Here is a 13176-nt window from a genome sequence, read left to right as displayed (position 1 = left end):
AATTAGGTATAAATAACCTTAATCTGTCTCAAATTCAGACGTCTAACTCAGGCATAAATTTGTCTAATAATTAAAGAAAAAATGAAAAGGTAAACTATGCACGGTGATATTTTATTTTGACACAGCCTCTCAATTTTCCTAGAGATATAAATGCGTTTAATCCATTTACATTCTCCTGTGTATGTTCTGGCAAAATCACTGCATTATGACAGCAGACATGCATTAATTGTCTAAATGTTGCTTAATGCTATAGCACTAAAGCGCTTTATACCACGTGGAAGGACAGAAGAGGTTTTGCATATTGTTAATTCATGTGTGACATCAGTAGGTTGAGAATAGTGAGAAGCAAAGGTGGCTGAGCGTTAAGTGCTGAAGCTCAGAACACCTGTGTCTGTTCTCATTCTGACACTGGTCACTGCGGGAACTTTATTCCGTGGTGGGGTTTTTTTGGTTCATTTGTTTAAGATCTCTGAATCTAGAAAATGAGCTAGTTTGCTGTGGGTAACTATATCATTCAGCACAAAATAGAGTTATGTTAAGAGTAGGAAAGAGGATCATGAGCGTGCTAGGAGTAGAAACTAATAGAAAGCTGCATTTATGTGGAGCTTTGTTGAAAAGAAAGCCAGCACAAAACCAGAGAATGGTACCGTTGTCAGCTATTAAATACAGTGCAGCGCAGTGAGGGTGCAACCCACCTCTGGGCAGCCGAAGAATAATCTGGACTGTCAGGCTGAATCAAGTCATCCACTCCCTTCTGGTTCCCAGCACCACGGTCCCAGTTCAGACCCTCTTCCTCTCTCTTGGGGACAGATTGCTGCCTCATCCATCCTCTCTAATTGTGTCCAGGCCCCCCTCTCTCATCCAGTCTCCATAAGCTTCATACTTCCCTCTACAACCTCAATCTAATAAAGCCAGTTCCTCAGTCAGAAATACTTGTGTGATACCCAATGCCTTCACAATAAATGGAAACTCCTTCACACGGAGTTCAAGGCCTTTCACAATCAGTCCACAACCATCCTGTCAGCTTTTCCGGAACTCCCCATCCATGTGGTTCTCACTGGAGGCCTGGAAGACACCAGAGGGCTCCATTAACTTTCTCACCTCCACTTCTCTCTTCTTGAAGTTTCTTTTTCCCATAATGCTCTGTGATCCCTTTTCAAGGACTGTTAAAACCCTGTCCATTCTTCTAGTTTATGTTTAAATGTTCTTCAACCTATAAAGTTGTTCCTGGTGCCTCTCTTTTGACCCAGTCTCCATCACAGGCAAAGGATTTTTTCCCCTCCTAATACACCCATAGCATGCCATTTATATTACCCACCATGTCTCACTCTGCCTTTCCATCCCCTTATAATATGTCTTCCTCCACTAGAAAGCAGGGTCCTTAAAGGCAGAGAAAGCAACTGAATTATTTTGGCTGTTCTGATTCCCAGAATAGTGTCTTGCACCTACCAGGTGCTGAATTACTATTTGCAGACTCAAAGACTTCATTTAATTCCATTCAAAGAAACAATCAGTGACTCCATTCTACCTATTCAGCAGTACTCTGTTGGTGACAGTATGGATCACTTTAACCAATATATTATGCTACATCTGTTTGGCACTTTATAATTCCTCGAGTGCTCTTGTGGAATAGGAGAGAAAGAAACACACGGAAATGTCAGTGCCCTGAAGGCAGAGCTTTGACGGCGCTGGAAGCCGCTGGGGATGTCTTCTGTTGTCTTTCGACAGCAACAGTAACAGTAGGCTTTGGTAAGGAAGAGAAAGCTAAAACATCTCTAATTTTCCCATTCCTAAAGCTTCTCTTGCTTGGCAGTAGCTCTCGATGTGTGGGAAGGCCTTTGGGACATATCTCTCCACGACTTGCCAGGTAGCTGCTTTTGCTGTGTCTGATGAGGCTTCCTGTCAGACTCCCTCCATGCCCTCCGCCTGCGGGTTGTGTAAGGATGAATTGACATTACACAGAAAAATAGCGGAGGGTGGATGTGAGACCCAGGTGCTTTAAGAAGTGAGCACATTCAGCCCAGTCCCTTTGGGGAAAAAAACCAATAAAGATATTGACCGGGGAATTGATGTTATCTTTGTAAGACATTCATAAAGCATCACTAAAAAGGATCCCCACACTAACATTTGCCTTTTCATTCTCTGCTTTGAGTACCCTCCTCTGACCATGGCTGCTTTACTTTCACCCGGCCTCCGGAGCTGAATGCAATAACAACAGTGCATTCAGAAAAGTAAACAAGGGAGACAGGAGATAAAATCTTTGCTCTTGCACGAACAGTGTTTTGAGTTAAGCTTTGGGCTGAGCAGCTTAGGCAACGAGAAGCCGCTTCCATGCGGCTAGGGGGCGCCGGAACACAGTTGAACGCTCTCTGGTAAACTGAATTCTTTTAAATTTTCTGTCCCGCAGCTTGAGTGTCTTTTGAAAATATCCCCTTTCATTGGTCCAGAGAAGAGACTCAACGTCTCTGATTGGAGGATGGAAAAGTAGATGCAGCAGAATCCCACAGATACCCTCTAGAGGTTTTTGTGGTGTCTGTGTCTGTCTGTGGAATGAGGCTATTCCTTGCAACGCACCTTGCTATAGCAAGAGGAACGGCAAAGATCATTTCATGGCTAGAAAAATTGAAAAATTTAAGATGGAGATATTTTGCATATGTATATATAGTATATATTCTTTTGGATTTCAAATACAATATTTAGATAAGAATGTGTTTGTATTATGTAAATTAATAACAATATTCCTAAGACAAGTAGGCTAGAGTCGGTTCCTAATTTACCAACAGGCAGTTTGCATATTGGTTGTTTGAAAGTCTACCCCCTCCCTTAGAAATAAGAAACTTCCTTATGGCGCTTAATAATTGCTATAATACGCAAGATGCTTAATCCTTAATACACAATATATTTGATCCTAACTTGAGAAGCAAAAGAATATAGTGGCGTTATTTTATTAACTGTGAACTTCAGCAAGCTATTTAACTTGACTGATCACAGCTCTTTACTTTAGAGTGAGGATAACCATCAAACCTGCTTCTCTGGGTTATTTTGAGGGTTAAATGAGAAAGTGGTCATAAAGTGCTTAGCACATTGCTTGGCACACATAAATTCCTGCTGTTCTTAGCTATCTAGGACCTGACATAGCACTCGGGGTAAAAAAAGTACTCAACAGAAATTTGTTGAAGAAAAATGAATGAATGAGCGAAGGGAATTCCACATTAATAATATCTTCATGGGAAATATCCAGGATCACATTTTCCTGACTCTTTCTTTCATCCCCTGTTCTTTTGCTAACTTGGAGTAAAATTCCTCTCTCTTCTTGACTCCTTCAATAGTCTTGAGGACATCTCCAACTTTACTCCATTTAGGCACCTCCAAGACCCAGCAAAGACTGGGGCTATGGGTGGGAATGAGTGGGGTGAGTATCACTGGGGGGTGAGGGGATGTCTGGTTCTGTGGTTCTGTGGAACCAGTGGTCCTGGTTCAGGGCAGACTAAGGAATATAAATACTAGCTTTGAGTCTCCAAAATTATAGAGGAAGGAAAGAAGCTCAGATTAGGGATATGGGGATAGCAGTCTTGAAGTGGAGGAAAAAATAGCACAAAGGACTCTAGAGGAAAGAATAGCATATGTGTAGGAGAGAGGAAACCATGTGTGTCATAATTAAAAAGCAAGTGTTCTGGGAAAGCAGGGAAAGGACTGATGACATGGGTGAGGGGAGGAGGAACATGCTGACACGGGGTCTGCAATAGCACAAGATGCATCAATGTAGCAAGCAAGGGGTAAGGGAAAGGGGCAGAGGAAGAACCTCTCTGTGGTCAGGCCAAGGAACCATTCACTTTCACAGGGAGGCTGAACAGCAAGGCGGAAATAGAGCCCGGCCCTGTTTGCACAGGTGTCCAGCTGAGATGATTGTATTACTAATTCCCAAAAGGTCTCAGCCCCTGGGGTGGGGACGAGTCAGTGACATCTATTCAGGCAGGAAATGTTAAAACGACACCAGGTCAGGGATGCAGCTGGGAGACAGGCTACTCTGCAGGCACCTGCAGCACAAAGGAAGGCAGAGCCCGGTGGGAGGATGGCACCTTCAACAAAGTTCAGTGAGACAGGTGACTCCGCCACCTAACTGGAAGAAAATTCCTTTTGCAACTGTGACAGCCTTGCCTCATTCAACTCTCTCCCTCTTTTGAGGCTTGAAGATCAGGCCTAATGTTTCTAGTCTGGCTCTCAGAGCCAGAGGGGAGTCATCCTTCACACCATGGCTGCTGTACTCAGTGAAGTGACGAAGGATGGGTTTATCTCACTTTAGGGGGTCATATTCTCCCTCAGTCCTGTGAGTAAGGCTTCCCTGGAGTCTTTTCCCCATTTGTCTTCTTCCAGAAATGCTGTTCCCCTGGAATAGAAGCGAGATTTCAGCATGAAGCCTGTGCCTGGCTATGGTGGTCCCCTGTGTCAGCTTCTGTGAAAAGGCACAAAAGCCCTACAGCTGGATCCACCTATCACAGAGGCAGAGAACGCCCCTAAAGAGGGGCGTTTGCCCATTGAAGACTTCCCTGTTAGTAAGAGTTTGCATTTCTGAGCATCTTAATTGTAGGTTTAATAATTTAATAGGACAGATTTCGAAAAAGCCACCAGCACTTCTGTACTTAAAATTATGGAAGACGATTGGATATACTTTGCTTCACACAAAGAAGAACATTTCTGGATCTAGTTCACATGTATTTGTAAGTAAGTAAAGTCTGTTTCGTTTTGACTCTGTGGCATTTCACATTTTCACAAAGGTAGTATGCGTACTGGTACCCAGAATGGTACCTGCATGAAGGAAGTGATGGGTACTCACGCTTTATATAGGATGTGTGGCTCACCCTACCATCTCGAAACAAAACAGCAGTAAATAAATTTTACAAATGCTTTCATTGTTTATGATGTAAAAGAGCTGAGTGAAAATTCCTGAGATATGTGATTTCTCTGAGGGAGGTTACTAGCTCCAGAATCATGTGCTGAAAAAATGTGTCCGTCAGTATTCTGAGGATTTTTCCAAGACACAGAAATATTCAGTTCACTGAACACCTCAGTGTGTCTGAGGTTTTCTGTTTATAAAATGAAAACTGCTACTCAAACTCACAAAGATGTCAAGAGAAGTAATGAAACGCGAAGGACAGAAAAAAAAAAATCAACCATGCTTAGATGAATACACGTTTCAGTGATTTTACACACACACACACACACACACACACACACACACATATATATATATATACATACATATAATTTTATATAGATTTAACATACATGGCAATGGGGCCAACTAACTTAGGTTTTAGTTTGACGCATCACTACTCTGTGACCTTGGTCAAGCCACTAACTTTTTGTGCATCTCAGCTTCCATGAAGCCCTGATGTGAAAATTCATATGAAAATACTGTGTAAACAGCAAAGCACTTTATAAAAGTGTGTTTTGCTGGAACCTAAATTGATGCAGGAGCATAAATACATACAGTTTAAAGACATTAAGCCACAGGGGGTTTCCTTGTAGCATACAAATGCCTAAATTTAGCTTCCAAAGATTAGAACATAGAGGTGTACGGCCTTATGTAGCAAATAAGAATATGGATTATATATGTTAGAAAAACGTTAAGTATTTCCTCCTCCTACCCGAAGAATAATCAAAGACTTAAGTACTTTCAAACTTAGAGACAAAAAAAGAGAGTGAAAAGAAAAGGCTACCAGTAGGACATGTTATGAAGTGTATTCTTACATTAACGCGTTTTTAGAGACAAAACTGGAGCAGGCAGCATGGATGATGTTTGATATGGACTGGAGACGCCCGTGTTTGGGTTTATCTTTTTTTCCTTTAGTAGAGTTCTGAGACTCAGACTCTGCCAAGCACCCATTATCTTCTTGTAACCTGCTACCATCTCTGTCTTTTCACTTCTTCCCTTTGACATCTCCCCTTCTTTTGGCTCTAGCTCTTTCTACTACCTTTGAAAAGGGTAAACACTTATGACTGAAGAGGCCCTATAATTTCTGGAGTAATATACCCATTTGACTCTTGTGCAGCCTCTCCTACACTCCAAATAACCCTAAGAGACTCAACGAAATTAAGAGATTTGCTGAAGGTGTCACAGTTGGTAACAAACCAGGATTGACATTCAGACCTGGTTGGCTTCAGTAACTATATACTCTTTCCCAAAGAGCTGAAAATGGAGATTGATCAAATGGAGATTGATGTGGGATAGGAAGACATTAAGGGGACAACCAAGGAAGTATTAGGTGGCTGAGACTCTGTTCTCCACGTTAATTGTTTTCTGGGATGTGAGCTCAGGCAAGTACAAGGAAAATGGCAGCTTAGGAAAAGAACTCATTAGGCTGATAGTCAATGCCATTGAGAAAATAATGAGAGAGAATCTGTGGAAGAAGAAGTCAGTATCAAAATTTTGCTTCTAACTAGACCAAGTCTGAACACAGACGGAACCAAGGTGGAGGGAATGAGCTGACCCAGCCCCCAAACACCCCTAGAAACTTCCCTTAAGAGCTTCAGCAGGCATACCACTTGCCCATATGGTGACACTGACCTCAGGGCTAGGTTTTTATTCAACACCAGCTTGCAGTGTTCAGGAAAACTTTTTAGCCTTCTTTGGAATATTCTTCTTCCATTTATATAAAGAAACATAGTCCACGTCCTGGTCACTTTTAGAGGATGCTATTCTAGTCAACTTCTTCCCTGTTACCACGTATGCCCAGCCTGCATGACATCTTCCTTCCTTCTTCCCTCTCTCCCTCCATCTCCTCCTAGTTTCCTTCCTTTTTGTCTTCCTTTCTCAAATGTTTCTTGAGCCTCTTCTATAAGCACTGTGCAGGCACTGGCGGTGTTCTGCTAGCCCTATGGCGCCCATGGCCTTGCATTTCCACTGCTCTCCTGCATTATTTCTTTCATACGTTATTTTAAAATGAACCCTTCTGGTCAAATGCTAGAATCAGATTCTCTCTCTTCATTTTCTTTGGAAAGGATCATCCATCTAATTTTTTAAATACAAGCTCTACCTACAAATGAAACAAGTATGTGTAAGCAATAAAAGGTTTTTTTTAGGAGTTCTTAACCTGAACATGGATTATTAAAGAATTTATAGATGAATAATTTATTTTTTCACCTTCCTGAAATTATAAGTAAAATTTGGTTTGCACATGTGTAGATGCATTTTTTCTGGAAACAGTTTTAATCAGATTTTCAAAGGGGTCCATAACCTAAGAATAGATAAGAACCACTGAACTATTTGAAGGTAATGATGAGAAATTTCTAAAATTTGTTCTTTGTATAGGCATTAACATTAGGCTCTTTCTCATATATCATTTGGTTTCATGATGATCACAATTGTGATGGACACAAAGACTGTTATCACTGAGGATAACTGGATGATACATTTTAAAGTTTGGCTTGTCTCAATATGATAAAGAAAAAATTGGGATGACTCAGAAGGAGAGACCAGTGTCAGATTTAATTTATAATGTATGTTTCACTTCAAATTAATATGCTATAAACTATATTCAGAATAAAGTATTTTATGCACTCACATAGAAATTAAAGGCATCTTTATGGGACTGCTTGGTGAAAAAGAGGACTTTGAAAGAACAAAAATTAGCAATTATTTTAGTCAGCTTTACGTAGTGCAGCCCCATGTACATGATTCATAGAGGAATTGGACTCATGCACAACACTATCTCATTTAGAGTTGCTCACACTACACATAATAATAGTTTAGTGATACTTTTTGGTATAATGTACCCAAAGATCCTTCTTTTTATTTTTATATACAGGGACAAGAGATTCAAATGCTCTTCTTACCTCATCAATGCAGTGGGATCTAAGAAGCCACCAGGATTTATAATCTCCCAGAATTAGCTGGCCACATCCTAGAAGAAACACTGAGGTGGAATTCTCTCCTGGAGGCTGCCAGGCTCCTCACCCTTCTACCAAGGAAGCCAGGTCTGCTCAGCCCAAAAGAGCAAGAAAGAGGATTAAGAGCTCTATATCTTTGAAGTTCTGTAAATAACAATTAAACTCCTCATCACATGATTTTCACATTCAAAGTGAAGTTTGAGGGGGAAATACTAGGTTAATGATCCTAGAAACTAGATTTAGATGTGAAATAGGCACTGGAAATACCAGCCTCGTTACACTGATGGCACACTGAGGAAAGAAACTAAGAGTAGCTTACAGAAAAAAAAAAGAAACATCATATTGGTAAATTCATTCATTAATTCACTCAACAAAAATGTATGTGGCCCACTCCAAGATATGCATTTGAGTGAAAGGAAAATCTATGTTCACACAAAAACCTTTATCCTGATGTTTATAGCACGTTTACCTATAACCACCCTGAACAGGAACTGCTCTGAAATATCCTTCTACTGGGGAACAGATAAATGAACTGGAGTACATCCATGAGATGGAATATTGCTTAGTAATAAAAATGAACACAGTAAAGATACATGCTACAGCACAGATGGACCTCAAACGCATTGTGCTATTTGAAAGAAGCCAGACTCAAAGGCCGCATACTGTATCACTGCATTTATGCGACATTCTGGCAAAGGTTAACTATAGGGACAAAGAACAGATTAGTCATTACAGGGGTAAAGGGTAAGGAGGGCTTAACCACAAGTGTGTGTGTGTGTGTGTATGTGTGTGTGGTGGGGGGCAGGGATGATTTTGAAACTAATTTTATTTGATATCTTTTATTTGCCACATTCTGTGAGGAGATCGGAGATGGAAAAGCTAACAAATCAAAACGAAAAGACAAAAATCCTTTTCCTGACCCTAAACATCACAATTTAATGAGCAAGACAAGTTTGTTGGGAGAAATGGGAAAAACTTTAGTAGCTATAGGACAAGCATGCACAATCTAAGGTATGAGGGAAATCTATTATTGTTAGAATAGATTTTTGATTCTATTCTTCCTGGTCACTTTTGCCCAAAATGTATTCTCATCATTGTAACTTTTGCTACTAAAACAAATACAGTTCCCTGAGGGGAAGAAGCCTTCATCTGGGGCTCCCCAGGCTGCCCCTGGTGGCTTTCCGTTTTGAAGTACAGTAAGAGGTGGGCACCGTGGTCCCTTTCCCCCTCTTCTGCCCCGTCACCTCAACTGCTGTTATTCAGCAGAATTCAGCCTCTACCCTGTCACCCCCTCTTCCTACAGATGTACAAATCCCACGATGGAAAAGACATCCTCCTTCCTCCAGCTCCTGGTTTTCAGGGTGTCAGTGGGTTAGCAGGTGAGATGAACAGCCTCTGGGGATCACGGAAAGGGGAAAGCTTATTTCTTCATTTCCAATGGATATATAGAGTTGATAGTTTAAAAAATAGCTAAACTGCACTTCTTGTGGGCTTTTTATTTTTTTCCTTATCCATTTTCTCCATCCCCTGGGAGCCAACTGAGCAGCTCCCTCCCTGCCTTATCTCACTGACTACAGTAATGAGCTCCAGGGGGACCTCGCTGAGGCCTTTGAAGTAACACGTTCCTCTGAATACACTTTGAAATTTCTCTTCATACATTGTTTGTTTCTTGTTTGCTCTGACTGTCTCCTTGTAGAGGGATCTGACAGCTGTTGGGGGGGAGGGGTGGTCTAGCATGACAGTCCTGGAATGTGTGAATTGAACAACAACAACAAAAACAGAAACAAAACAAAATAAAAAAGAAACAGGAGGAATAAGGAAGAAAAACTTTCCCAATATACTGCCAGAGCAGGAATGTCAGCCCTTGGGCCAGAGATGCTGAAGCATCCTGCAGGCTGCAGGCAGAGGAAGACAGCCAAGGACAGACACAGCTGGGATGCCTGAAAGCTGCACGAAGGAAATGGCCTGCTGGAGATAGGTTCTTCAAGGGAGAGCTGAGAGACAGCCCAGGGCAGGGGCAGAGAGGAAGAGGGATTCTGGCCTCTCTCCTTGGGATTTTAAAGGTACAAAGATCCTGTATCTGAAAGAGTTTAGGATCCCTGCACACCAAGCGGGGGGCATACAGAACACATCCATATTAATCTTTGTGCCTTCTCTATTGGAAAGACCTAAAACATGTTTTTGCAGATCCAGGAGAGGGAAGGGAGATTAGTGACGCAGCCTTGGCAAGCCACATAGTTGAAGGAAAGATTTCTTGGACTCTCAAGGTCTGGAAGTAGTGCTCCTTTAGTCAGAGAATAGCATGAGGACGGGACCCATGGACAGTGAAGAGATGCAATGTGTTGAGGGTTAGGGCTAAATTTATAAGGCATAGGTAAGTGATTGTTTTTACTAAACAAAGGAAAGATGATGTAAAAAGTCATTAAAATGATATCAGTGTGGGTGGGGTCTGGTTATCGTGTGGTTGCATAACTTTAGATATGAATAGGGTCACATAGATAGGCATGTAGGCCAGGATGCCTTGGGCTTCTCTCCCTGGGGCAGCCTTGATCCACATCAATTAGATTTAGCATTTAGGAGACATGAAGAAAGAAGGATATAAAATGAGGGGAGAAACTGGTCTAGACCCTTGATTTAGCCATCCACTCACACTCAGACTGAAAGAATGAAATTTCAATCTACGGAGAATCAACCAGCCACTATTTCTAACTGACTGGATTACAACTTGACAGTGTACCGTAGTGGGAATATAGAGAAAATGAGATCGCACTAGTTCTTGAAACATGGAAGGCAATCCTTTGCCCAGAAATCCTATACAATGGAAAATCAGATTGGCAAGAGTCAACACAATATTCTTGGGCTTTACTTTCATGAAAATATTTGTCTGAGAAGACTATTAGATTTGGAAATGCAGGTTAGAGGACAAGGTCCCCCAGGAAAACTTGTGTTGCTCTGACAGAAGAGCAGAAGGCAAGCAGAGTGAACTACGCAGTTGTAAGGACACTTGGAGCCTTCAGTGTGTTCTCACCTGTGCTTCTCTGGGCTCTTTCTGAACATTCACCTGTGGTTTTGTAATCACAACTCAAACTCTCATCTGATCAAGGACTTATTGTCTCCTTGACTCCCTTGCCTTATACACTTATTGAAATTTTAGTCATCTTGACTCTTATGACTTTTCTTTCCTATCCTCCTGGCCCAGTCAATTTCCACATCATGTTTATTCTCCTTTTCTGAGATATTTTATCTTAATTTTTAACTCCTTCGCCAGCTGTCACTTCAAGTCCCTAACAACATGTAGCTAAGCTCTGAAAGCATGCCTTAAATGGTCTCCATGGTTCTCTCCAACCTACCTTCCTTCCCTAAATTTCAGCTCAGTTTTCTTTTTTATTCCTCTTTTTAAATTGAGGTTATGATCATTTACATGCTTAAGAAATTTCAGTTGTACATTATTATTTTTCAGGCATATTATACGTGCACCACTTCACTCTTTGTGCCCACCCCCCACCCCCCTTTCCCCTGGTAACCACTAATCTGCTTTCTTTGTCCATGTGTTTACTTATCTTCCACATATGAGTGGAGTCACACAGAGTTTGTCTTTCTCTATCTGGCTTATTTCGCTCAACATAGTACCTTCAAGGTCCATCCATATTGTTGTGAAGGGGACAATTTTATCTTTTGTTATGGCTGAGTAGTATTTTATTGTATATATACATATATATATATATACATATATACACACCATATCTTCTTTACCCAGTCATCAGTCAATGGGCACTTAGGTTGCTTTCTTTCTTGGCTATTGTGAATAATGCTGTAATGAACATAGGGGTGCATGGGTCTCTTTGAATTGCAGATGTCAAGTTCTTTGGATAGATACCCAGCAGCAGGATGGCTGGGTCATATGGTTTTTCTATTTTTAATTTTTTGACAAATCTCTATACTTAGTGTCTGCACCAATTTGCATTCCCACCAGCAGTGTATGATGGTTCCTTTTTCTCCACGACCTCTCCAACATTTGTTATTATTTGTTTTGGTTATTTTTCCATTCTAACTGGTATAAGATGATATCTTAATGTAGTTTTGATTTGCATTTCCCTGATGATCAGTGATGATGAGCATCTTTTCATGTGCCTATTGGCCATCCGTATATCTTCTTTGGAGAAATGTCTGTTCATACCCCCTGCCTATTTTTTTGATTGAGTTGTTTGCCTTTTGTTGTTGAGTTGTGTGAGTTCTTTATATATTATGGAGATTAACCCTTTGTCGGATATATGATTTGTAAATATGTTTTCCCAGTTGGTGGGTTGTGTTTTTGTTTCAATCCTGTTTTCCTTTGCCTTGTAGAAGCTCTTTAGCCTGATGAAGTAGCATTTGTTTATTCTTTCTATTGTTTCCCTTGTCTGAGAAGATATGGTGTCCGAAAAGAGCCTTTTAAGACTGATGTCAAAGAGTGTACTGCCTGTATTTTCTTCTAGAAGTCTTATGGTTTCAGGTCTTACCTTTAAGTCTTTGATCCATTTTGAGTTCATTTTTGTGAATGGCATAAAAGAATGGTCTATTTTCGTTCTTTTACATGTGGCTGTCCAGTTTTCCCAACACCGTTTGTTGAAGTCAGCTCAGTTTTCTTACATCACTGCTTTAGTGTCTAACCACAAATCAGAAACCCTTAAAGTTCTTTATTTTATGAAATAAAGACAGCATTTTTCAAATCATAGTGAAAGGCAGATAGCAATGAACTACCTACCTCCCAGAATAAGTTGTATACAAACCACTCTGACTCCTACTTCCAGGCCTTTCTCAAACCATACCCCCACCTTTTCCTCCCTTTCTTCTTTGTAGCACTCATAGCATTGAGTACATGTATCCCCCTTCCCTTCCTTCTTTGGGTAAACATTTGGAGGGCCTAATGCGTATGTTGTTTGTACTTCAAGAGTCCTTCACTCTAAGGAAAACTACTCAGTTTAATTTAAACAGCTGTGGATATTGAAGCAAGAGAATTAACAAAGACTATTGGCTCCCTCCCCAAAAGCCAGCCCTAGCGGTGCCATGGAAATGAAAAGGAGGTTTATGAGTGCAAGAAGCCCCAGAGAAAGAAAGAGAGAAGTTAAGGATTGCCTGTGGGGGAAAGGGTTCCTTGGCCTCATGATGGGCTGGGATGCAGAGGGAGCATTTTCAGTTGTGCTCTTTCACCTCCCCCTCCCCCTTTGAAGGACACAGCTTTGTCTGCCAACTCTTTATTTGTCCATGGATCATGGGTTAGAGCTGAGAGCTGCTAAAGCCTCATTA

The sequence above is a fragment of the Equus przewalskii genome, chromosome 18 (genome assembly GCF_037783145.1).
Source record: "Equus przewalskii isolate Varuska chromosome 18, EquPr2, whole genome shotgun sequence".
NCBI lineage: Eukaryota > Metazoa > Chordata > Mammalia > Perissodactyla > Equidae > Equus > Equus przewalskii.
The sequence above is the reverse complement of the archived record's forward strand: the minus strand, read 5'-3'. Positions refer to the sequence as shown.